The sequence below is a fragment of the Pseudophryne corroboree genome, chromosome 1 (genome assembly GCF_028390025.1).
Source record: "Pseudophryne corroboree isolate aPseCor3 chromosome 1, aPseCor3.hap2, whole genome shotgun sequence".
NCBI classification, from domain to species: Eukaryota; Metazoa; Chordata; class Amphibia; order Anura; family Myobatrachidae; genus Pseudophryne; species Pseudophryne corroboree.
The window spans coordinates 746,178,116-746,204,767 of NC_086444.1; the positions used below are offsets into that span (position 1 = coordinate 746,178,116).

Here is a 26,652-nt window from a genome sequence, read left to right on the forward strand (position 1 = left end):
AAAACATATATATGCAAACACTCACTCACCACATGTACACTTTACTTTTGTTTCTATTTCTGCGCAGAAATTTCTTTCCTTTAGACCAGATGAGTCGTAAATTTAGAGAAGGATCTATTAGTTTAAATTTCGGACACTAAAATTGACTTGCGCTATTTATCGCGTTGCCACCTTTTCGCCTGTTAAAATAATACTATAGTGTGATTTGAATTATGTGGGCTTACCCGGACGCTCCGTTGCGTAATATACGCTGCGTGCGTCGGCCTTTACGTTGCGTACACTAGTCTAACCCTTTTGTTAGAAACACGTGTATGCCAGCCAGATATGTCCACAGAAATACAATTAACACGTTTATCAATGTAGATGGTCTTCAATCATCTACAGAGCACCACCCAGATCTCTCCTTGTATCTTAGGCAAAGCTGTGTGCGTGCTTTACAAATTACCCCTTAAATGTATTACTTTTACTCTTTAACTACTAATAGCAACAAATCTTTCTTAGCACGTTATTAATTGTGAAATGGCAAACAGGAGAGTGATATGTGAAAATACACGAATGAAAAGAACTGCAGATATATGCGTGCGTGCGTACGCAAGACAGAAATAAACAGTTTTAAAAGACACTAGCGTATTGTTCTTACCTCCGGTTCCGGATTCCTTCAGCACCCTTTACTAAGCGAAGCAGACGCTTATCCAGTCAGCACTACGAGGAATATGACCTCCCGCCCTTTCCTGATGGATAATGTCTGCTGAAATTACCTAGTGCAGATATGTGAAGGACGGACGAGCCGTCAATTGATAAAGCCTAATATTTATCTTACCTAAAACCCTCTAAAAGGTGAAAGAACACAGTACGCTATTGGCGTATGGTATACCGTAAGGGTACGCACGTTGCGTAACAATCGCTTAGCCGTAGTCGAGACGCTCGAGCGTCACGTTCGCTCATGGCCAAGAGATCACAGGCAGGCACGCAATAGGCTGCCGACTAACGTAATGATATGCTACTAGCGTAGCGGACGCTTGGGACCACGAGGAGATCACAAGCGGCGCTGATGCTCACAATGTTAAACCTTTATAACTATACCATAAACAATGTATTTATGCAATAAACCTTGGTGCAGTGATAGGGTGTAAATGTAACACAGTGTAACCTTATTAACTTGAAAGCTGTACGAGCGTCTCCGACGCTCTGAGAATACTTAGAAATATAATAAATACACAGATACCGGTATTAGGTTCTAACACCTTATATGAACGTTCTATTTGCAAAAGAATAATACAATACAAGTCATACACTACCAAAATAACATTGACTACCTAACCAGATAACTACACATGAAATACAATAGCAGTACAATAACACTTAAGAGAAAGAGAGAGAAAGATGAGAAGAGAGAGAGAGAGATATGGCTCACAATAACAATAAAGGCAATATGGTTGCGGAGAAACTTACGCTCAAGGGAAACAATCGCATGCGCCTCTGGATATCCAGCTCCCGATTATCAGTGGTGAGAACCGTTGAAGAGAATAGAGAGCTGGCCCAGGTCGGCTTGTCCTTTTATACCCTACACATAATACAGTACAATGGTCCCTATATTCTTATTGTTCATTGGACACAGGAATTCGTCTTCGCATTATAACAAAAGGTCATAGGTTGATTCATACAGGTGGGCTGTGACTATTTCCAACTGCTCAGGTGGGTGGGAAACTAGGTTTCCCGCCGCATGGATAATAAAGTGCAAATAATAGCAAATGTCCATAAACTTCTTATGTCCATAACTATTCGCACGAGCGATTAATCTGCTTCAAACCAACACCGGAATATTGCTAATTAAATACTCTTCCGATGGATACTAAACACCACTGTATAACCTCTGTCTGACCCTTCGTATCAAACAAAGAGGGATCTCTTTGTCTATGAACATGCTACATTAACTAAACTTTCAGATTCTATCAAAGGGACCATAATCTACAAAATACATTATATAGTTAAAATATGTTACGAACGAGTCGCCCGCTAGACGCACATAAACTTTACCGTAAATGCGCACACCGTGCGCCTGCAAGTGCCCGCAGCGGCGAGTATGCGCACGCACGGCAGGGCTCATGAACGTGCAACAGGCACTCGCATGAGGTGCAAATATGGCAGTGTGTAGCGTGATATTTTTCTGACTTTGACACCCTATTGTCGGAAGTGACGATATCCAAAGAGCAGTAGTTGAAATAAATATCTAAAAAGGAACCAAAATAAATGAATTTTTTCAAAAATTGTATTTAAAAAAAACCCCATAAAACTTGAATTTAATTGGTTTAAATAGCTGGTAATAAAATTAATCTTTACAAATCCTATAGTTGTATATATCTAATAATTTAGAAGAATGTGGTAAGTACATCCTCATATCTCCTTCTAAAATTGTAAAACTGAGCTCTATGGCTGGTATAAAACCGGTGAAGCGGTGTGGATTTTTATATACAATGATTATGGTAGATCACATTGTGCTTCTATATCTAAATGGGGGATGGTATGATATATTATGCCTATAAAAGAAGCATAGGTTTAGTAATTCCAGCATAATATAAATATTAAAAAGTTGGACGTTATAGTGCACATTATGTGGATGACTTTTAGCGAAATAAAAGTGATCGGAAGGAGGTGCATAGAAAGGAAGTTTATTTAGAGAAACCATTTCAACTCGAAGTCATGGTTTAAACCATTTGGAGTGAGAGTGTTCAATGAGAATATCGTTTTCATTTCAAGACTGGCTAAGTTCTTTTCAATGTTCTTATCCCTCCATGTTGACTTAACATGCTTTAGTCCAACAAATTTGGTTATATGTTTGGTAGAACAGTCATGTTTATTTTTTAAATGATTGGAAAGATGGTGGGTTTCAACTCCTTTTTTCACATTACGCAGATGTTCTCCTATTCTTGTCTTTAGCGGTCTGGTGGTCCTTCCGATGTAATTCAGGCCACATGTGCATTCTATCATATAAATGACGTTGGCAGTATTACATGTTATGAAGTCTTTGATCTTAAAACGTGTATCATTGATGGTTATCTCGCAGTGTTTACTTGTTGGATCTTTTATATTTCTGCATCCAATGCAAAGTCCACATCTGTGGAACCCCTTAGTCCTTGTAAGGTTACGGGTCTGTATAGGTAGTGCGCTTCTGACAAGTTGGTTCTTTAGGTTTCTGGATTTCCTATATATGAATTTCGGTTTATTAGGTATAATGGTTTTTAAAATAGGATCTTTCGTAAGGAGGTACCAATTTTTTGTGATGATCTTTTCAACTTGTTTGTGTTGGGCATCATATTGCGTTATAAATGCCCATTTTAATTGGTCATAAGATGAATCTTCTCTCTCCTTTATGTTCCGTTGTAAAAGAGTTGTGCGGTCAATTGATTCTACCGCCATGATTACTTTATCCAGATCTTCTTCATCGTATCCTTTATCGATGAAGTTTTTTTTTCATTTCTAGTGTTTGTTGTTTGAAGACTTGGTTTTCGGTACAGTTTCTTCGTACTCTCATAAATCGGCTTTTGGGGACTCCTTTGAGCCATATGTTATGGTGTTGGCTGTCTCTAGGGATGTATGTGTTTACATCCGTAGGCTTATGGTACGTCATTGTATTCAGTTTATTATCTTCCTGGTAGATGGTAAGATCGAGAAAGTTAATCTTCTCTTGACTGCTGGTGAGGGTAAATTTCAAATTCATGTTGTTCTCATTTAGTTGTTCAAAATACTCTTGTAGATCCTCTTCAGTACTAGTCCAGAATAAAAGTACGTCATCAATGTACCTGTAGCAATGTGAGAGGGACCTGCCCCAAGCTATGCCACCGTATATGGTGTTATTCTCCCAGTAGCTCATGAACAGGTTGGCATAGCTTGGGGCAAATTTAGTGCCCATAGCTGTGCCGTTTTTTTGCAGATAGAACTCTCCATTAAAGAAGAAGTAATTATTTTTTAAAATAAAGTCGATGGCTTCTAAAACAAAATCCTTTCTTTCTTGTTTGAGGTCCGTTTTCTCCAGAAACCATGATGTTGCTTCCAAACCTTGTTCATGTTTAATACAGGTGTAGAGAGATGTGACATCCGCGGAGGCCATACACATCCCTTCCTGCCAACGAATGTCCTGTAGCTTGTTAATGGCATCACCAGTGTCTTTTAAATAAGAGGGGTTGGAAATAACAAGGGGTTGTAGAATGGAGTCCACTAGAGATGATAAATTGGATGTGAGACTACCAACTCCGGCTATGATCGGCCTGCCTGGTGGGTCCACTAAACTTTTGTGGACCTTGGGTAATATATATATGGTGGGGGTGACAGGATTGTCGATGTTCACATAGTCGAATTCCTCCTTTTCTAGTCCCCTTTGGAGGTGATGTTTGTTCAATAATGTCAGGAGTTTGTATTTTATTGCGCTGGAAGGATCATTCTTTAATTTGGTATACGTTTCTCCATCAGCCAATTGTCTATTCACCTCTTTGATGTAATCTTCTCTGTTCAATATCGCGATGCCCCCACCCTTGTCGCACGGTTTAATGATGATACTTTCATCTTTGCTTAATTCTTCAATAATCTTCCTCTCTCGTTGGTTAAGATTGAATTTTATCTTGGGTTTTTTGAGATTTTTGACTTCGTCGAGCACTATTTTGGAAAAGGTTTCAATGAAGTTACCCTTGATGTGTGCGGGATAGAACTTGGATTTTTTTCTTTTTGTTGCTTGCATTCCTCAATGTGTCTTCACCTGCAGTTCCCGGGGTGTCAATATTCTCCTCCAATGGCCTTCCTGTATTCTTCTCTTTTTGCGCAAAAAATTTTTTCAAGGTAATCTTCCTGATGAATTTCTGAATATCTATGTATTTGTCGAAATCATTCATATAAGTGGTTGGAGCGTATTTTAAACCCTTATTTAGGACCCTCAATTCTTGATCTGTGAGTGTTCTTTTACTTAGATTGAAAACTAAGTTGATGTTGGGGGGTTCTTTCTCACCAGAGTTGGGTTTAGGTTTACTTCTCTTTCGTTGTATTCCTCCTCCTCTGCATCCCCTTTTCTTATAAGGTGGTTTCTTCTTTGGATTGGGTGTTTCGGTGGTAGATTTTTTTGACTCTGATAGAGTCTTGATTGATTTTTTGTTGTCTTTGTGGTTACTGTAATTACTCTGGGGGCTCATGTTCGACCCGTTTGTGGAGATCTTTCTCCTAAAAAAGATTGTCTATTTGATGGTTCCTCGACTTTCTCCAGGGATCTCTTTCTGTCCCTCCTCTGTTTGGTCTGTTGACGGTCTATTTCTTTTCGTTCATAGTGAATATGTCTTGGGCTATAACGCCCCCCGGTGTGTTGCTCCCTTTGATAATTCCGTTCTTCATGACTGCATCCTCGTTGGTGTCATTTCTTTGAAAAGGATCTACGGTGACCTATATAATAGGTGTCCCTGTCTTCGCGATGGTGTTCCGACCCATATTGATATCGTTTCCTTGAAAATGATCTACGGTAACCTCTATGATGAGTGTCCCTATCCTCATAACGATGCTCCAATTTGTGTTGATAGTTCCTGTTGGAATCCTTTCTATATTGATTTTGTTCATAGAAGTTTCTTCTTTCCTGAATAGGGGTGATATTCCCTTGCCTTCTTCCTCTGTTGTAGGTGTTCCATTGTTTCTGTTCGACTCTTGTGTCGTAGCGTTGTCTTGCATCCAAGTGGTCATGATAATTCTGTGGATTATACCGTATTTGATGTGTCCTTATATTATACCTTGCTCTACTGGTGCTAGGTTTTTGTCTTTCCCTGATAGGATCGTCTCTTTGTCATCGTGTCTGGTCCTTTCTCTTGTTACCTCTAATTATTCCAAATTTATAGAAGTCGTAGTCTCTCTGTAGTTTACCCTGTTTTTTCTTCTTAAGGAAATCCGTGTTTTTATGTATTTTTTCTATGATGTCTTTTTCCAAATTTGCAAACGTAGGTAATTTGTTGAATGGTTCTATTAGTGTCTGTAGTATTTCTATCCTTTCGTTGGTTTCTTTTAACCTGATTCTTCTTTCTCTTAATATGATCAAAAGGAGTGAGAGCGAGCACTTTTCTAGAATATTGTTCCATTCGTTATGGAATTCCTCTGAGCCATCTTGAAAGGTTGGTGGTTTGGTGATTCTGAGGCCCTTTGGTACGATTTGTTCTGCTTGATACTTTTCAAGAGTGGCAATTTCCCACCAAAGTCTATTTTCTTTTAATAGCCAATCTCCCAGACGATCCATTGCTGTTTCAAGATTATCGTCGGTCATTTCGACCTCGTCACCCTTGAAATTCATTTTGAGTGCTTCTTCAATGATGGCTGTTCTTCCTTCACGATGCTTGAACATGATGCTGCCGGAAGGGCTTCAATGGGATATTTGAAAGGTCAAAAAATAGTGTGGAGAAGTCCTTCGTGGCGCTTCTAGTGTGACGGTTGTTGCCTGCAAAATACACTGGTAACCCTATCCCGAAGGGTATAAGTGATAGAAAAATCTGTGGTTGTGTGGACTAGATGGCGCTACCGTTCAAGTGGTGAAGGTGGAGAGAGCAAGAAAAAAAACGCTTGGACTTAGCTTAAAGTTGAGGTCTGAGATGTTCTGCTCCTAGTGACCAGTCAGGATACTCCAGTATGCGTGGAGAAATTTTTTTTTTTTAAAGAGAACAATGTGTAGTAAGGTCTTTTTAAAACAAATGGTAAGTATTTGATATATATCATACCATCCCCCATTTAGATTTAGAAGCACAATGTGATCTACCATAATCATTGTATATGAAAATCCACACCGCTTCACCGGTTTTATACCAGCCATAGAGCTCAGTTTTACAATTTTAGAAGGAGATATGAGGATGTACTTACCACATTCTTCTAAATTATTAGATATATACAACTATAGGATTTGTAAAGATTAATTTTATTACCAGCTATTTAAACCAATTAAATTCAAGTTTTATGGGGGGTTTTTTTAAATAAAAAAATTTAAAAAATTCATTTATTTTGGTTCCTTTTTAGATATTTATTTCAACTACTGCTCTTTGGATATCGTCACTTCCGACAATAGGGACTCTGCTTTTATTGCATTTATTGCATAGACAGAAAGAACTACGTTTCCCAGGAAACCCGTTTCCGGATGTTATGACTCTTTGTTTGTAGTCTTTCATCCCAACAACAAGAAAACTACATTACCCAGAATGCCTCTGTTTCCGGTGACAACTAATCACATTAAAACAAGAAAGAATGTAAGAGAAAGACTATTTGAGCACCGCTGGTGGATGGAATATACCTAAAAAACCAGCGGAGACCTTAAGTAACATGTACTTATAACATAAACATCGCGGCCCGTGCACTTCCGGTCGCGGTCCGCATACTTCCGGTCACGGACCACGTACTTCCAGTTAGGATTCCGAAACAGGAAGTGCATCCTCCATTGTTCACAACAAGAAAACTACATTACCCAGAATGCCTCCGTTTCCGGTGACAATCAATTACATTAAAACAAGAAAGAATGTAAGAGAGAGGCTATTTAAGCACCGCTGGTGGATGAAATATACCTAAGAAGCCAGCGGAGACCTTAAGAATTGAGTATTTATAACATAAACATCGCGGCCCGTGCACTTCCGGTCGCCGCCCGCTCACTTCCGGTCACGGACTACGCACTTCCGGTTAGGATTCCGGAACAGGAAGTACATTCTCTATTGATCACACACACTGCTATATAAAGCCCAGAGATGGGCATTTCCCCTCATGCCTTGAAAAAGGGTCCCCAGAGACCCGAAACGCGTTGGCCAAGAGGGGATACTATACTGGTGGATTTGGGTGCGGCACTCTGAAGGAAGGTAGGACACCAACTTATTACATACATTGTTTATCTGTCAATTGGGACCCAAGTTGGCCACTTTTGGTCCCCCAGGTTCCTACTTCACTCAGAGCTTCCCACACCCCCATGCAATATAGTTCTCTATGCTGTTTAATTCACTTTTTTGTTATATATAATTTTTGTACCGAATAAATACATATTTTTTATGAATACGGTCGAAATGATGTCCAAAGAAACCGCTATGGGAGGATCTGAACCATTTGAACTGTGAGTGCTAGGTACGCTGATACCCATCTTATTTCATTTGGTCCATCGTATATCCGTTGATACTGACCGGCCCAACTTGAGCCGTGACGGTGAAAAAGATACCTTTATAAGCTTGTAAAACACCTTTTCTGTGTAAGTCAGGTGTGTCTTTTTGGGACGAGATCCCTTTTAATTCAAGGACACCACCTTTTGCTCACTGGTACTATTGCGAGGGGGTTTAACATTACCCCACAGCAATATTTTTTGAAATCATAACAGTACTACACATATTGTGTTTTGTATTATATTCTTCCACATATATCTGAGCGTCTAATCAAACCATCGCATCAGGGTGAGAGAACCTATGTACCCCGATCGCCATCCAAAGAAACCGCTATATGAGGATCACAACAGTTTTAACTGTGAGTGCCAGGTACATAATTGCCTATCGACGTTTTCATTATAGACAACTGCTTTCAAAATTCCTACGGTATTGGTCTATATAATTGGGGAAATATCAAGAAAGATACCTTTATAGGTTTTCTTATACCTTTGCTTGTGTAAGTAAGGTGTGTTTCCATCAGCCTCTCATTATTTGTAATATACATACCCTGGGTTGACCATTCACGATATAAGTGAATAAATCCTTTACAGTATATCAAATACTTACCATTTGTTTTAAAAAGACCTTACTACACATTGTTCTCTTTAAAAAAAAAATTTCTCCACGCATACTGGAGTATCCTGACTGGTCACTAGGAGCAGAACATCTCAGACCTCAACTTTAAGCTAAGTCCAAGCGTTTTTTTTCTCGCTCTCTCCACCTTCACCACTTGAACGGTAGCGCCATCTAGTCCACACAACCACAGATTTTTCTATCACTTATACCCTTCGGGATAGGGTTACCAGTGTACTTTGCAGGCAGCAACCGTCACACTAGAAGCGCCACGAAGGACTTCTCAACACTATTTTTTGACCTTTCAAATATCCCATTGAAGCCCTTCCGGCAGCATCATGTTCAAGCATCGTGAAGGAAGAACAGCCATCATTGAAGAAGCACTCAAAATGAATTTCAAGGGAGACGAGGTCGAAATGACCGACGATAATCTTGAAACAGCAATGGATCGTCTGGGAGATTGGCTATTAAAAGAAAATAGACTTTGGTGGAAAATTGCCACTCTTGAAAAGTATCAAGCAGAACAAATCGTACCAAAGGGCCTCAGAATCACCAAACCACCAACCTTTCAAGATGGCTCAGAGGAATTCCATAACGAATGGAACAATATTCTAGAAAAGTTCTCGCTCTCACTCCTTTCGATCATATTAAGAGAAAGAAGAATCAGGTTAAAAGAAACCAACGAAAGGATAGAAATACTACAGACACTAATAGAACCATTCAACAAATTACCTACGTTTGCAAATTTGGAAAAAGACATCATAGAAAAAATACATAAAAACACGGATTTCCTTAAGAAGAAAAAACAGGGTAAACTACAGAGAGACTACGACTTCTATAAATTTGGAATAATTAGAGGTAACAAGAGAAAGGACCAGACACGACGACAAAGAGACGATCCTATCAGGGAAAGACAAAAACCTAGCACCAGTAGAGCAAGGAATAATATAAGGACACATCAAATACGGTATAATCCACGGAATTATCATGACCACTTGGATGCAAGACAACGCTACGACACAAGAGTCGAACAGAAACAATGGAACACCTACAACAGAGGAAGAAGGCAAGGGAATATCACCCCTATTCAGGAAAGAAGAAACTTCTATGAACAAAATCAATATAGAAAGGATTCCAACAGGAACTATCAACACAAATTGGAGCATCGTTATGAGGATAGGGACACTCATCATAGAGGTTACCGTAGATCATTTTCAAGGAAACGATATCAATATGGGTCGGAACACCATCGCGAAGACAGGGACACCTATTATATAGGTCACCGTAGATCCTTTTCAAAGAAACGACACCAACGAGGATGCAGTCACGAAGAACGGAATTATCAAAGGGAGCAACACACCGGGGGGCGTTATAGCCCAAGACATATTCACTATGAACGAAAAGAAATAGACCGTCAACAGACCAAACAGAGGAGGGACAGAAAGAGATCCCTGGAGAAAGTCGAAGAACCATCAAATAGACAATCTTTTTTAGGAGAAAGATCTCCACAAACGGGTCGAACATGAGCCCCCAGAGTAATTACAGTAACCACAAAGACAACGAAAAATCAATCAAGACTCTATCAGAGTCAAAAAAAATCTACCACCGAAACACCCAATCCAAAGAAGAAACCACCTTATAAGAAAAGGGGATGCAGAGGAGGAGGAATACAACGAAAGAGAAGTAAACCTAAACCCAACTCTGGTGAGAAAGAACCCCCCAACATCAACTTAGTTTTCAATCTAAGTAAAAGAACACTCACAGATCAAGAATTGAGGGTCCTAAATAAGGGTTTAAAATACGCTCCAACCACTTATATGAATGATTTCGACAAATACATAGATATTCAGAAATTCATCAGGAAGATTACCTTGAAAAAAATTTTTGCGCAAAAAGAGAAGAATACAGGAAGGCCATTGGAGGAGAATATTGACACCCCGGGAACTGCAGGTGAAGACACATTGAGGAATGCAAGCAACAAAAAGAAAAAATCCAAGTTCTATCCCGCACACATCAAGGGTAACTTCATTGAAACCTTTTCCAAAATAGTGCTCGACGAAGTCAAAAATCTCAAAAAACCCAAGATAAAATTCAATCTTAACCAACGAGAGAGGAAGATTATTGAAGAATTAAGCAAAGATGAAAGTATCATCATTAAACCGTGCGACACGGGTAGGGGCATCGCGATATTGAACAGAGAAGATTACATCAAAGAGGTGAATAGACAATTGGCTGATGGAGAAACGTATACCAAATTAAAGAATGATCCTTCCAGCGCAATAAAAGACAAACTCCTGACATTATTGAACAAACATCACCTCCAAAGGGGACTAGAAAAGGAGGAATTCGACTATGTGAACATCGACAATCCTGTCACCCCCACCATATATATTACCCAAGGTCCACAAAAGTTTAGTGGACCCACCAGGCAGGCCGATCATAGCCGGAGTTGGTAGTCTCACATCCAATTTATCATCTCTAGTGGACTCCATTCTACAACCCCTTGTTATTTCCAACCCCTCTTATTTAAAAGACACTGGTGATGCCATTAACAAGCTACAGGACATTCGTTGGCAGGAAGGGATGTGTATGGCCTCCGCGGATGTCACATCTCTCTACACCTGTATTAAACACGAACAAGGTTTGGAAGCAACATCATGGTTTCTGGAGAAAACGGGCCTCAAACAAGAAAGAAAGGATTTTGTCTTAGAAGCCATCGACTTTATTTTAAAAAATAATTACTTCTTCTTTAATGGAGAGTTCTATCTGCAAAAAAACGGCACAGCTATGGGCACTAAATTTGCCCCAAGCTATGCCAACCTGTTCATGAGCTACTGGGAGAATAACACCATATACGGTGGCATAGCTTGGGGCAGGTCCCTCTCACATTGCTACAGGTACATTGATGACGTACTTTTATTCTGGACTAGTACTGAAGAGGATCTACAAGAGTATTTTGAACAACTAAATGAGAACAACATGAATTTGAAATTTACCCTCACCAGCAGTCAAGAGAAGATTAACTTTCTCGATCTTACCATCTACCAGGAAGATAATAAACTGAATACAATGACGTACCATAAGCCTACGGATGTAAACACATACATCCCTAGAGACAGCCAACACCATAACATATGGCTCAAAGGAGTCCCCAAAAGCCAATTTATGAGAGTACGAAGAAACTGTACCAAAAACCAAGTCTTCAAACAACAAACACTAGAAATTAAAAAAACTTCATCGATAAAGGATACGATGAAGAAGATCTGGATAAAGTAATCATGGCGGTAGAATCAATTGACCGCACAACTCTTTTACAACGGAACATAAAGGAGAGAGAAGATTCATCTTATGACCAATTAAAATGGGCATATATAACGCAATATGATGCCCAACACAAACAAGTTGAAAAGATCATCACAAAAAATTGGTACCTCCTTACGAAAGATCCTTTTTTAAAAACCATTATACCTAATAAACTGAAATTCATATATAGGAAATCCAGAAACCTAAAGAACCAACTTGTCAGAAGCGCACTACCTATACAGACCCGTAACCTTACAAGGACTAAGGGGTTCCACAGATGTGGACTTTGCATTGGATGCAGAAATATAAAAGATCCAACAAGTAAACACTGCGAGATAACCATCAATGATACACGTTTTAAGATCAAAGACTTCATAACATGTAATACTGCCAACGTCATTTATATGATAGAATGCACATGTGGCCTGAATTACATCGGAAGGACCACCAGACCGCTAAAGACAAGAATAGGAGAACATCTGCGTAATGTGAAAAAAGGAGTTGAAACCCACCATCTTTCCAATCATTTAAAAAATAAACATGACTGTTCTACCAAACATATAACCAAATTTGTTGGACTAAAGCATGTTAAGTCAACATGGAGGGATAAGAACATTGAAAAGAACTTAGCCATTCTTGAAATGAAAACGATATTCTCATTGAACACTCTCACTCCAAATGGTTTAAACCATGACTTCGAGTTGAAATGGTTTCTCTAAATAAACTTCCTTTCTATGCACCTCCTTCCGATCACTTTTATTTCGCTAAAAGTCATCCACATAATGTGCACTATAACGTCCAACTTTTTAATATTTATATTATGCTGGAATGACTAAACCTATGCTTCTTTTATAGGCATAATATATCATACCATCCCCCATTTAGATATAGAAGCACAATGTGATCTACCATAATCATTGTATATAAAAATCCACACCGCTTCACCGGTTTTATACCAGCCATAGAGCTCAGTTTTACAATTTTAGAAGGAGATATGAGGATGTACTTACCACATTCTTCTAAATTATTAGATATATACAACTATAGGATTTGTAAAGATTAATTTTATTACCAGCTATTTAAACCAATTAAATTCAAGTTTTATGGGGTTTTTTTTTAAATAAAAAAATTTAAAAAATTCATTTATTTTGGTTCCTTTTTAGATATTTATTTCAACTACTGCTCTTTGGATATCGTCACTTCCGACAATAGGGACTCTGCTTTTATTGCATTTATTGCATAGACAGAAAGAACTACGTTTCCCAGGAAACCCGTTTCCGGATGTTATGACTCTTTGTTTGTAGTCTTTCATCCCAACAACAAGAAAACTACATTACCCAGAATGCCTCCGTTTCCGGTGACAACTAATCACATTAAAACAAGAAAGAATGTAAGAGAAAGACTATTTGAGCACCGCTGGTGGATGGAATATACCTAAAAAACCAGCAGAGACCTTAAGTAACATGTACTTATAACATAAACATCGCGGCCCGTGCACTTCCGGTCGCGGTCCGCATACTTCCGGTCACGGACCACGTACTTCCGGTTAGGATTCCGAAACAGGAAGTGCATCCTCCATTGTTCACAACAAGAAAACTACATTACCCAGAATGCCTCCATTTCCGGTGACAATCAATCACATTAAAACAAGAAAGAATGTAAGAGAGAGGCTATTTAAGCACCGCTGGTGGATGAAATATACCTAAGAAGCCAGCGGAGACCTTAAGAATTAAGTATTTATAACATAAACATCGCGGCCCGTGCACTTCCGGTCGCGGCCCGCTCACTTCCGGTCACGGACCACGCACTTCCGGTTAGGATTCCGGAACAGGAAGTACATTCTCTATTGATCACACACACTGCTATATAAAGCCCAGAGATGGGCATTTCCCCTCATGCCTTGAAAAAGGGTCCCCAGAGACCCGAAACGCGTTGGCCAAGAGGGGATACTATACTGGTGGATTTGGGTGCGGCACTCTGAAGGAAGGTAGGACACCAACTTTTTACATACATTGTTTATGTCAATTGGGACCCAAGTTGGCCACTTTTGGTCCCCCAGGTTCCTACTTCACTTAGAGCTTCCCACACCCCCATGCAATATAGTTCTCTATGCTGTTTAATTCACTTTTTTGTTATATATAATTTTTGTACCGAATAAATACATATTTTTTATGAATACGGTCGAAATGATGTCCAAAGAAACCGCTATGGGAGGATCTGAACCATTTGAACTGTGAGTGCTAGGTACGCTGATACCCATCTTATTTCATTTGGTCCATCGTATATCCGTTGATACTGACCGGCCCAACTTGAGCCGTGACGGTGAAAAAGATACCTTTATAAGCTTGTAAAACACCTTTTCTGTGTAAGTCAGGTGTGTCTTTTTGGGACGAGATCCCTTTTAATTCAAGGACACCACCTTTTGCTCACTGGTACTATTGCGAGGGGGTTTAACATTACCCCACAGCAATATTTTTTGAAATCATAACAGTACTACACATATTGTGTTTTGTATTATATTCTTCCACATATATCTGAGCGTCTAATCAAACCATTGCATCAGGGTGAGAGAACCTATGTACCCCGATCGCCATCCAAAGAAACCGCTATGATGATCACAACAGTTTTAACTGTGAGTGCCAGGTACATAATTGCCTATCGACGTTTTCATTATAGACAACTGCTTTCAAAATTCCTACGGTATTGGTCTATATAATTGGGGAAATATCAAGAAAGATACCTTTATAGGTTTTCTTATACCTTTGCTTGTGTAAGTAAGGTGTGTTTCCATCAGCCTCTCATTATTTGTAATATACATACCCTGGGTTGACCATTCACGATATAAGTGAATAAATCCTTTACAGTATATCAAATACTTACCATTTGTTTTAAAAAGACCTTACTACACATTGTTCTCTTTAAAAAAAAAAATTCTCCACGCATACTGGAGTATCCTGACTGGTCACTAGGAGCAGAACATCTCAGACCTCAACTTTAAGCTAAGTCCAAGCGTTTTTTTCTCTCGCTCTCTCCACCTTCACCACTTGAACGGTAGCGCCATCTAGTCCACACAACCACAGATTTTTCTATCACTTATACCCTTCGGGATAGGGTTACCAGTGTACTTTGCAGGCAGCAACCGTCACACTAGAAGCGCCACGAAGGACTTCTCCACACTATTTTTTGACTCCCCACTGACTAGTAGAGATGTGCACTGAACCATTTTTGCTGTTTTTGGTTCAAATTTGTCGTCCGGATTTGGATTCAGTTTTGGATTTCGATCGTGAATTCACAAAAAAAGCTAACTTCACATAATTTGGACCATTTTATGTTTCTAAAGTATTATTAACCTCAATAACATTACTTTCCAGTAATTTTCAGTAAATTTTGACCACCTCACAGCTCACAATATTGTTTTCAAAGGCTGCAGCAAACTGGTTGGTTACTAAGCGACAGAGCAGCAGCATAAACACACGGCAGTTTAAAGCACATCTAAGAAACATTGCCACACAGCAGAGGCAGAAATGAAAAGTGGTGCAATATGGAATTGCAAGTCCTTGGGCCTTTCCACCCAATCTTATGTTGGATATTAAAAAGGACATGCATAGTTTAACAAACAAAGTACTTCAGCGACAGTGACTGACACTTTTGTGGCAGTAGTGCTTGGTTTCTTTCAGCCCCCACAAAACAAACTACAAATGGGCTTAAGGCAGCTATGCGAACAGCTCTGCAGTGGCAAGATGACATTGTCACTACCATCCTCATCTTCACCCTCATCGGTGTGTACATCATCCACTATTACAGAAGTCTCTGTACTTTGATGTAATTGCCGGTAAAGGTCTTCCTCGTGGAATTTATAGTTCATTTTGATGAACATCATCTTATCCACATTTTGAGAAAACGCTACGCTGATCAGTGATAAGGTTGCCGGCTGTGCTGAAAACTCTTTCTAAGTACACACTGGAGAGTGGGCAGCTTAAGTAATGCAAAGCCAGTTTGTACAAGGGTCTCCAAATTGCATTTTCTTGTTTCCAGTAGTTAAAGGGACTCTGTGACATGTCTATTTGTATGGTGTCATGAAAATAATCCTCCACCATTCTTTTGGATTATGACCATCTCGGATGGAGTTACGGCAGAAGTGTCACTTCTTAGACTTATATATTTGTTCTTTTTCTTATTTCAACTGATAGCTTGGATCACACTTTGTGGAGTCAGACCACTTTTATGCATGCACATTGGGGTACAAAGAGTAATGGGGTGCAGAGCACAGAACAGCACAGTACAAATTATACAAAAAGATATATTTTTATTTTTTATCTTTTTTTTTAACTGGCAGCTCGGCTCACACTCTGTGGAGTTAGACCGCTGCTATGCATGTTCACTGGGGTACAGTGCGCAGCACAGTACAAATTATACAAAAATATAATTTTTTTTAACTGCCAGCTCGGCTTTGATAAAGCTAAATATTTATCTTATTTAAAACCCTTTAAGAGGCCTAAGAACACTGTACGCTATTGACGTATGGAGTACCGTAAGGGTACGCATGTTGCGTAGCAATCGCTTAGCCGAGGTCGAGACGCTCAAGCGTCACGTTCGCTCACGGCCAAGAGATCACAGGCAGGCACACTATTGGCTGCCGACTAACGTAATGATTTGCTATAGCGATGCGAACGCTCGAGACCACGAGGAGATCACCAGCGGCGCAGACGCTCACAATGTTAAACCTTTGTAACTATACCATAAAACAGTGTATTATGCAGTAAACCTTGGTGCAGAGATTGAGTGTAGATGCAACACCGTGTAACCTTATTAACTTAAAAGCTGTTCGAGCGTCACCGACGCTCTGAGAATACTTAACACTATAAGAAATACACAAATACCGTGCTTAGGGTCTAACGCCTAATATGAATGTTATACTTGAAAAAGAATAATACAATTACAAGTCATACACTACAATATAACATAGACTAACTAACCAGATAACTACACAGTAAATACAATACAATACAATTACGTTTTAAGGGAAAATGAAAGAAAAAGAAGAGAGAGAAGAGAGATATGGCCCATAATAACAAGAAAGACAATATGATTGCGGAGAAAACTTACGCACAAGGGGAACGATCGCATGCGCCTCTGGACATCCAGCTCCCGATTTTCAGCAATGAGAACCGTTGAAGAGTGAGCTGGATGTGATCGGCTTGTCTATTTATGCCCCACACACAATACAATTCAATGGTCCCTACAATCTCATTGTTCATTGGACACAGGAATTCCTCCTCGCATTATAACAAAAGGTCATAGGTTGATTCATACAGGTGGGCTGTGACGATTTCCAACTGCTCAGGTGGGTGGGAAACTGGGTTTCCCGCCGCATGGATAAGTAAGTGCAAATAATAGTAAATGGACATAAACTTCTTATGTCCATAACTATTCGCACGAGCGATTAATCCGCTTCAAACCAACACCGGAATATTGCTAATTAAATACTCTTCCGATGGATACTAAACACCACTGTATTACTCCTGTCTGACCCTTCGTATCAAACAAAGAGGGATTTCTCTGTCTATGAACATGCTACATTAACTAAACTTTCAGATTCTATCAAAGGGACCATGATCTACAAATACATTATATAGTGAAAATATGTAACGATTGAGTCGCACGCTACGAACACATGAACTCTACCGTAAATGCACATACTGCGCGCCCGCGGGTGCCCGCAACAGCGAGTATGCGCACGCACGGGAGCGCGCACGCATGCGCAGCGCGTACCTGTATGAGGTGCAAATATGGCAGTGTGCATCGTGCTATTTTTCTGACTTTGACAGTCCACCCTTTGGCAGTCAACAATAACTGCCACTTCCTAAAACATTTCAAAAAGAGAAAAATATATGTCAGGGGTTAATACATTTACATGGTTGGGTAGGGGAGGAGAGGAGAAGGTAGGAAAAAGGGTATGACCTAGTGAGATAGCAGAAGCATGTGTGTATGGATCCGTGTTTGGGGGTCATGTATCATCGTGCCGTACGTGTTTTAAATCAAGCTTCGAGGCATTGCGAAGTATACATTTGAATTCCTTCTTGTCCCGTGGTACGGGTCTGTGGATGGGCTGTCAAACTTTACCGAGCTCTTTTCAGCTGTGGTTGTAACAAAATGATGATACATGAATGGGGGAATATGTGATTGCTGATATCTGTGCCTGTATTCCCTATCGACTATGTGTGTAATTACCTGTATATCAAATACTTACCATTTGTTTTAAAAAGACCTTACTACACATTGTTCTCTTTAAAAAAAAAATTTCTCCACGCATACTGGAGTATCCTGACTGGTCACTAGGAGCAGAACATCTCAGACCTCAACTTTAAGCTAAGTCCAAGCGTTTTTTTTCTCGCTCTCTCCACCTTCACCACTTGAACGGTAGCGCCATCTAGTCCACACAACCACAGATTTTTCTATCACTTATACCCTTCGGGATAGGGTTACCAGTGTACTTTGCAGGCAGCAACCGTCACACTAGAAGCGCCACGAAGGACTTCTCCACACTATTTTTTGACTCCCCACTGACTAGTAGAGATGTGCACTGAACCATTTTTGCTGTTTTTGGTTCAAATTTGTCGTCCGGATTTGGATTCAGTTTTGGATTTCGATCGTGAATTCACAAAAAAAGCTAACTTCACATAATTTGGACCATTTTATGTTTCTAAAGTATTATTAACCTCAATAACATTACTTTCCAGTAATTTTCAGTCAATTTTGACCACCTCACAGCTCACAATATTGTTTTCAAAGGCTGCAGCAAACTGGTTGGTTACTAAGCGACAGAGCAGCAGCATAAACACACGGCAGTTTAAAGCACATCTAAGAAACATTGCCACACAGCAGAGGCAGAAATGAAAAGTGGTGCAATATGGAATTGCAAGTCCTTGGGCCTTTCCACCCAATCTTATGTTGGATATTAAAAAGGACATGCATAGTTTAACAAACAAAGTACTTCAGCGACAGTGACTGACACTTTTGTGGCAGTAGTGCTTGGTTTCTTTCAGCCCCCACAAAACAAACTACAAATGGGCTTAAGGCAGCTATGCGAACAGCTCTGCAGTGGCAAGATGACATTGTCACTACCATCCTCATCTTCACCCTCATCGGTGTGTACATCATCCACTATTACAGAAGTCTCTGTACTTTGATGTAATTGCCGGTAAAGGTCTTCCTCGTGGAATTTATAGTTCATTTTGATGAACATCATCTTATCCACATTTTGAGAAAACGCTACGCTGATCAGTGATAAGGTTCCCGGCTGTGCTGAAAACTCTTTCTAAGTACACACTGGAGAGTGGGCAGCTTAAGTAATGCAAAGCCAGTTTGTACAAGGGTCTCCAAATTGCATTTTCTTGTTTCCAGTAGTTAAAGGGACTCTGTGACATGTCTATTTGTATGGTGTCATGAAAATAATCCTCCACCATTCTTTTGGATTATGACCATCTCGGATGGAGTTACGGCAGAAGTGTCACTTCTTAGACTTATATATTTGTTCTTTTTCTTATTTCAACTGATAGCTTGGATCACACTTTGTGGAGTCAGACCACTTTTATGCATGCACATTGTGGTACAAAGAGTAATGGGGTGCAGAGCACAGAACAGTACAAACAAATTATACAAAAAGATATATTTTTATTTTTTATCTTTTTTTTTAACTGGCAGCTCGGCTCACACTCTGTGGAGTCAGACCGCTGCTATGCATGTTCACTGGGGTACAGTGCGCAGCACAGTACAAATTATACAAAAATATAATTTTTTTTAACTGCCAGCTCGGCTTTGATAAAGCTAAATATTTATCTTATTTAAAACCCTTTAAGAGGCCTAAGAACACTGTACGCTATTGACGTATGGAGTACCGTAAGGGTACGCACGTTGCGTAGCAATCGCTTAGCCGAGGTCGAGACGCTCAAGCGTCACGTTCGCTCACGGCCAAGAGATCACAGGCAGGCACACTATTGGCTGCCGACTAACGTAATGATTTGCTATAGCGATGCGAACGCTCGAGACCACGAGGAGATCACCAGCGGCGCAGACGCTCACAATGTTAAACCTTTGTAACTATACCATAAAACAGTGTATTATGCAGTAAACCTTGGTGCAGAGATTGAGTGTAGATGCAACACCGTGTAACCTTATTAACTTAAAAGCTGTTCGAGCGTCACCGACGCTCTGAGAATACTTAACACTATAAGAAATACACAAATACCGTGCTTAGGGTCTAACGCCTAATATGAATGTTATACTTGAAAAAGAATAATACAATTACAAGTCATACACTACAATATAACATAGACTAACTAACCAGATAACTACACAGTAAATACAATACAATACAATTACGTTTTAAGGGAAAATGAAAGAAAAAGGAGAGAGAGAGAGATATGGCCCATAATAACAAGAAAGACAATATGATTGCGGAGAAAACTTACGCACAAGGGGAACGATCGCATGCGCCTCTGGACATCCAGCTCCCGATTTTCAGCAATGAGAACCGTTGAAGAGTGAGCTGGATGTGATCGGCTTGTCTATTTATGCCCCACACACAATACAATTCAATGGTCCCTACAATCTCATTGTTCATTGGACACAGGAATTCCTCCTCGCATTATAACAAAAGGTCATAGGTTGATTCATACAGGTGGGCTGTGACGATTTCCAACTGCTCAGGTGGGTGGGAAACTGGGTTTCCCGCCGCATGGATAAGTAAGTGCAAATAATAGTAAATGGACATAAACTTCTTATGTCCATAACTATTCGCACGAGCGATTAATCCGCTTCAAACCAACACCGGAATATTGCTAATTAAATACTCTTCCGATGGATACTAAACACCACTGTATTACTCCTGTCTGACCCTTCGTATCAAACAAAGAGGGATTTCTCTGTCTATGAACATGCTACATTAACTAAACTTTCAGATTCTATCAAAGGGACCATGATCTACAAATACATTATATAGTGAAAATATGTAACGATTGAGTCGCACGCTACGAACACATGAACTCTACCGTAAATGCACATACTGCGCGCCCGCGGGTGCCCGCAACAGCGAGTATGCGCACGCACGGGAGAGCGCACGCATGCGCAGCGCGGACCTGTATGAGGTGCAAATATGGCAGTGTGCATCGTGCTATTTTTCTGACTTTGACAGTCCACCCTTTGGCAGTCAACAATAACTGCCACTTCCTAAAACATTTCAAAAAGAGAAAAATATATGTCAGGGGTTAATACATTTACATGGTTGGGTAGGGGAGGAGAGGAGAAGGTAGGAAAAAGGGTATGACCTAGTGAGATAGCAGAAGCATGTGTGTATGGATCCGTGTTTGGGGGTCATGTATCATCGTGCCGTATGTGTTTTAAATCAAGCTTCGAGGCATTGCGAAGTATACATTTGAATTCCTTCTTATCCCGTGGTACGGGTCTGTGGATGGGCTGTCAAACTTTACCGAGCTCTTTTCGGCTGTGGTTGTAACAAAATGGGGAGCACATTTTAGTTGATGATACATGAATGGGGGAATATGTGATTGCTGATATCTGTGCCTGTATTCCCTATCGACTATGTGTGTAATTACCTGAAGGTTGTAGAGATGAAGAAAAGACATAATTACGGTAAATGCAGTGGTATTCTATGTCAGGTAAATGAACATTTGTCGGTTGAAGTCTTGTTCGGTGTCTGTTGAATGCAGTCTTCTTTGTGCTTTTGCCAAAAGGCGTGTGGGCAAAAAGCTCTGTCAATGTCCATAGACTTACAAAAATGTTGGGCTAGCGTAATTTTAAAATTTCTAGGGAAACTGGGGGTCTATGGCAAAGTTCATCAAATATCTGTGTATAAGGTTGTCAAAACTTCTTCTTTAATCCATCAGTTGTCTGTATACAGGATCATCAAATTCCTCGTCCAAGTGGGTCTTTTTACCTTGGAGAAAACGGAAAAACAGGTGAAAGAAACGGACCGTAGAAATAGCATTTTCATCACATCATTGTTTCTACATTTGGGTCATAAATCAAATCCATTGGAATTACAATTCCCTCACTCCTTAAACTCATCACCCTGGTACTTCGTTTACACTTCGTTAAAGCCTGACCGCATCTAAATATCAAGCCAATCGTTATGATAACACCTAAGATACATAGGAGAAACTTCCCAACATCCATTATGACTCCTTGAGCCCATTCTCCTAAACCAGAGAACCAATTTCGCGGGTTCAACCATGACACCCAACCAGTCAGCTCATTACCTACAGCAGCAAGAGTGAGATTGTGTCTCCTGCGAAATTCCCACTTCAATTGGAGAATATCGTCCATCTTTTGGTCTATGACCTCGACCGGGTCCTCGGTACTATTTGTAATATATGTGCAACATTTCACGCCGTACTGCGTTGCCAGTGTGACACAATATCCACCTGTTACTGCCGTGAGATAATTGAGAATCAATCTATGCTGAACCAGTTCTGTTTTATAAGCTTGAAGTTCTCTTCCAGTATACCTAAACGTGTCATCATACATTTCTGTGATATTGTCTAACAAATTTGCGAGCGCAGATATGTATTTATAATTCAACACTCCTCTGGCGGTGCGAGTGATGTCTAACGCGATTAGAAACTGAATCCCGGTGGATTCATGGATCATGTCAGAGGCCGGATGCTCTGTTCTTTCTATCAGGTGCCGTTTAACTACGTGCTCGTAATGGGTGTGAGTATAAGGAGCTTGGGCAACACGGTGTATATCTTTCATTTTGGCATGTGATACAGTCATTACTTCAGGCAATACTTTTCCAATATAACACAATCCTTCAGAGTTTGGGGCAAGCCACTTATACGCCTTCCTCCCGCATATGAAATATGCATCATCGGGGAGAACATATGGGACGGAGTAGGACATAACCATATTACACATCTTCCATGTGAAATCTCCTAACCCTAATTCTCCCATCTGTCTAGTACACGTATCAGCTTGTACGATATGTGCACAGTATCCTGGTGATACCTCTCCAACTCTCGTAATCCTATTTCCTAGGGTATACCTATATCGGAAAGATTTTCCTCTACTGGCTATGTGGCGTATAAGCTCTGTATCTGTCGGCATTCTATCTGCTCTATATGAAAATGTCATGGTTTGGTTACTCCATGACACTTCCCAATTTCCCGGCTTTCGGGGATTGGAAATGTTAAAACATATGAGGGATCTATCCACATGATATTGGTGGAGCTTCAAACTAGAAGGACTGGAGATATTAAACCTCCTGTCCACCGGCCTCCCACCACTTAGCTCAAGTACCTCCCCTATCGTTAAAGGAAATGGTACTAGTCCTGATTTGCTATGACCTTGAGGTACTTGAGAGCATACCCAACAATCTGTTTGATTTAGCACACTACCCACTAAGGAGTGATAGTCACTCAAGGGATGCCGGTCCATGTGGATATTAAAACTGGATTGGCATTTCTTGATGCGTCCATCCTCAACTACATTGTCACAGAGCCTACAGATACAGTTTTCTTCAGCTAACAATCCTTCACAATTCCTTCTATGGTCAATGCTATCGGATCGTTTTCTGATACTCGCCTTTGCTTGTTGATTATGTTGTTCTCGGAAAACTACGCCTCCATCTCTGTCATCAGAACCCATTCCAGAACCTCTCTCGACCTCCATGGTACTCTCGCCGGAACAGACTGCTCTGGTCAACATCATGGTCAACAGGAAAATCCGGATCACAGTCTCTTGGGGCAAGTCCATCTTATAGGAGGAAACGAAGAAGAATGAGAAGGGGGAAAAATAATTTGAGGGACGGGGGATGGGAAGTGGAGAAAAACAATAAAAGGGAACAGGGAATCGACAACTGCTTTTGATCTTGTGATTCTCAATGCTCAGGTGCCGCCTCAGTCCTCCTGGAACAGACACTCCAGTGATACAACTTCCTCTACCGTCTGTTCCTTATCACGGGACCTCTCTGGATCAGCAACCTTCTTACAATGGGACGAATGAACCCAAGTCTCTCTCTCGGCAACTTTCAATGCTGTAGTGCTTGTCAATAAGACTTGGTATGGTCCTTCCCATCTGTCAATAAGGCAACCTGAGCGTAGAAAATTCCGTATCATTACATAATCCCCAGGTTCAATGTCATGACAATTACTATCTGGTAAATCAGGAATCACCAACTTCAAATTATCATTTTGGTTCCTTAGCTGTTTACTCATGTTAATCAAGTACTTTACAGTTACTTCATTGTTACACTTCAAATCATCCTGAGGGTTAATCATAACATGCGGTTGTCGACCAAACAAGATTTCAAAGGGAGACAGATTAAGAGGGGACCTGGGAGTGGTTCTGATGCTGTACAATACAATGGGTAGAGCTTCTGGCCATGTCAATCCTGTTTCTGCCATAACTTTGCTCAGTTTATTTTTAATAGTGCTGTTCACTCTTTCCACCTTCGCACTCGCCTGTGGACGGTATGGAGTGTGCAGCTTGCTATCAATTCCCATCAACTTACACATTCCTTGAAAGACATCACCTGTAAAATGGGTACCCCTATCACTTTCAATTATTCTAGGGATACCATATCTACATACAAATTCCTGCACAATTTTCTTAGCAGTAAACATAGCGGTATTTGTGGCCGCAGGAAATGCTTCGACCCAATTTGAGAATACATCTATACAAACAAGTACATATTTCAAATTTCGACAAGGGGGTAATTGAATAAAGTCAATCTGTATTACCTGAAAAGGACCGCCTGTAGGTGGGATATGAGATGGTTCTGTTGGTATTGCCTTTCCGATATTCTTTCTCAAGCATGTAAGGCATGACATTGCTCTCTTACTTGCATGAGATGAAAATCCTGGGGCGCACCAATATGCTCTTACCAGCTTGCACATTCCTTCCTTGCCCAGATGAGTCAGCCCGTGAGCTGCCTCAGCTAAACATGGAAGATATGCTCTGGGGGCCACCGGTTTACCTTGTCCATCCGTCCAGAGTCCTGAGGACTCCTGGCCATATCCCTTTGCCTTCCAGACTGCCTTTTCCTGTGTGGAACACAACTTTTGCATCTCACACAGCTTCTGTGTGTTGATGGTATTAAATACCATCAGTTGTGTGGTGTCTGTCTGTCTGGGGGTCCCAGCTGCTAACTTAGCTGCTTCGTCTGCTCGGCTGTTACCAAGTGATACTGGGTCTTGGCTATATGTGTGTGCTTTACACTTGATAACAGCCACTCTGTCGGGTTCCTGTATCGCTGTTAGAAGCCTTTTGATGTGAGCTGCATGCGCTACCGGTGTACCAGCTGCCGTCATGAAATTTCTGAGGCGCCATAGGGCTCCGAAATCATGGACTACCCCGAATGCGTATCTAGAATCGGTGTAGATATTGGCTGATTTGCCCTTAGCCAATTCACATGCTCTGGTTAGGGCGACCAGTTCAGCAACCTGGGCTGAGTGAGGTGGGCCTAGCGGTTCCGCTTCTATGGTGCCTTGGTCATCTACGACTGCGTATCCAGTACACAAGTCTCCCGAGTCTGACTGTCTGTGACAACTACCGTCCGTGTAGAAAGTTAGATCTACATCTTCCAGTGGGTTGTCACTGATGTCAGGCCTTGCGGTAAAATTTTGGGTCAAATATTCCATACAATCATGTGTGTCCTCCTTTGTATTAAATTCTCCTTCCCCACCACTCTCATCCTCCACCCTTTGTGCCTGTCCAGGCACACCTGGGAGATATGTTGCAGGATTTAATGCACTGCATCTCCTTATGGTGATGTTTACGGGGGCCATTAGTGCAAATTCCCATCTTGTAAACCGCGCTGATGAGACGTGCCTGGTTTGGGCAGAATTTAGCAAGGCTGACACTGCATGTGGTGTATGAATTGTGAGGTTGTGACCTAGCACTACATCTTCGCTTTTCGTTACTAGCAATGCTATCGCAGCAACGCTTCGCAAGCATGTGGGGAGGGATCGCGCTACCGTGTCTAGCTGAGCGCTGTAGTATGCTACTGGCCTGCTGGCATCACCGTGCTTTTGGGTTAAGACGCCTGCCGCGCAACCAGCACTTTCTGTTCCGTACAGCTCAAAGGGTTTCCCATAGTCTGGCATACCTAATGCTGGTGCCTGCGTTAGGCACTGTTTAAGTCTCTCAAATGCCATCTCGGACTCGTCTGTATGCGAAATCCGATCAGGTTTGTTTGAGGAGACCATCTCCTGCAAAGGTAACGCTAGAATGGAAAACCCTGGGATCCAGTTACGGCAATACCCACACATTCCTAAAAATGTTCTGATCTGTTGCTGGGTTTGTGGCAGAGTCATGTCTCTAATTGCTTGAATTCTATCAGCGGTCAGGTGTCTCAGTCCTTGTGTTAGACAGTGTCCCAAATATTTTACCTTAGTTTGGCATAATTGCAACTTGTCTTTGGAAACCTTGTGTCCTGTGTCTGAAAGATGAAACAGGAGCTGTTTCGTATCCTTCAGGGATGCTTCCAATGAATCAGAACACAGTAGTAGATCATCCACGTACTGTATTAATACTGATCCACTCTCTGGTTGGAAAGACTGTAAACAATCATGCAAAGCCT

At 40.8% G+C, this 26,652-nt stretch overlaps 1 protein-coding gene across 2 annotated transcripts in view; it reads right to left on the reverse strand.

Annotated features, from left to right (window-relative positions):
* CAPS (calcyphosine) overlaps window positions 1–26,652 on the reverse strand; it is a 147,447-nt gene that overhangs the window by 62,316 nt on the left and 58,479 nt on the right. The window lies entirely within an intron of this gene.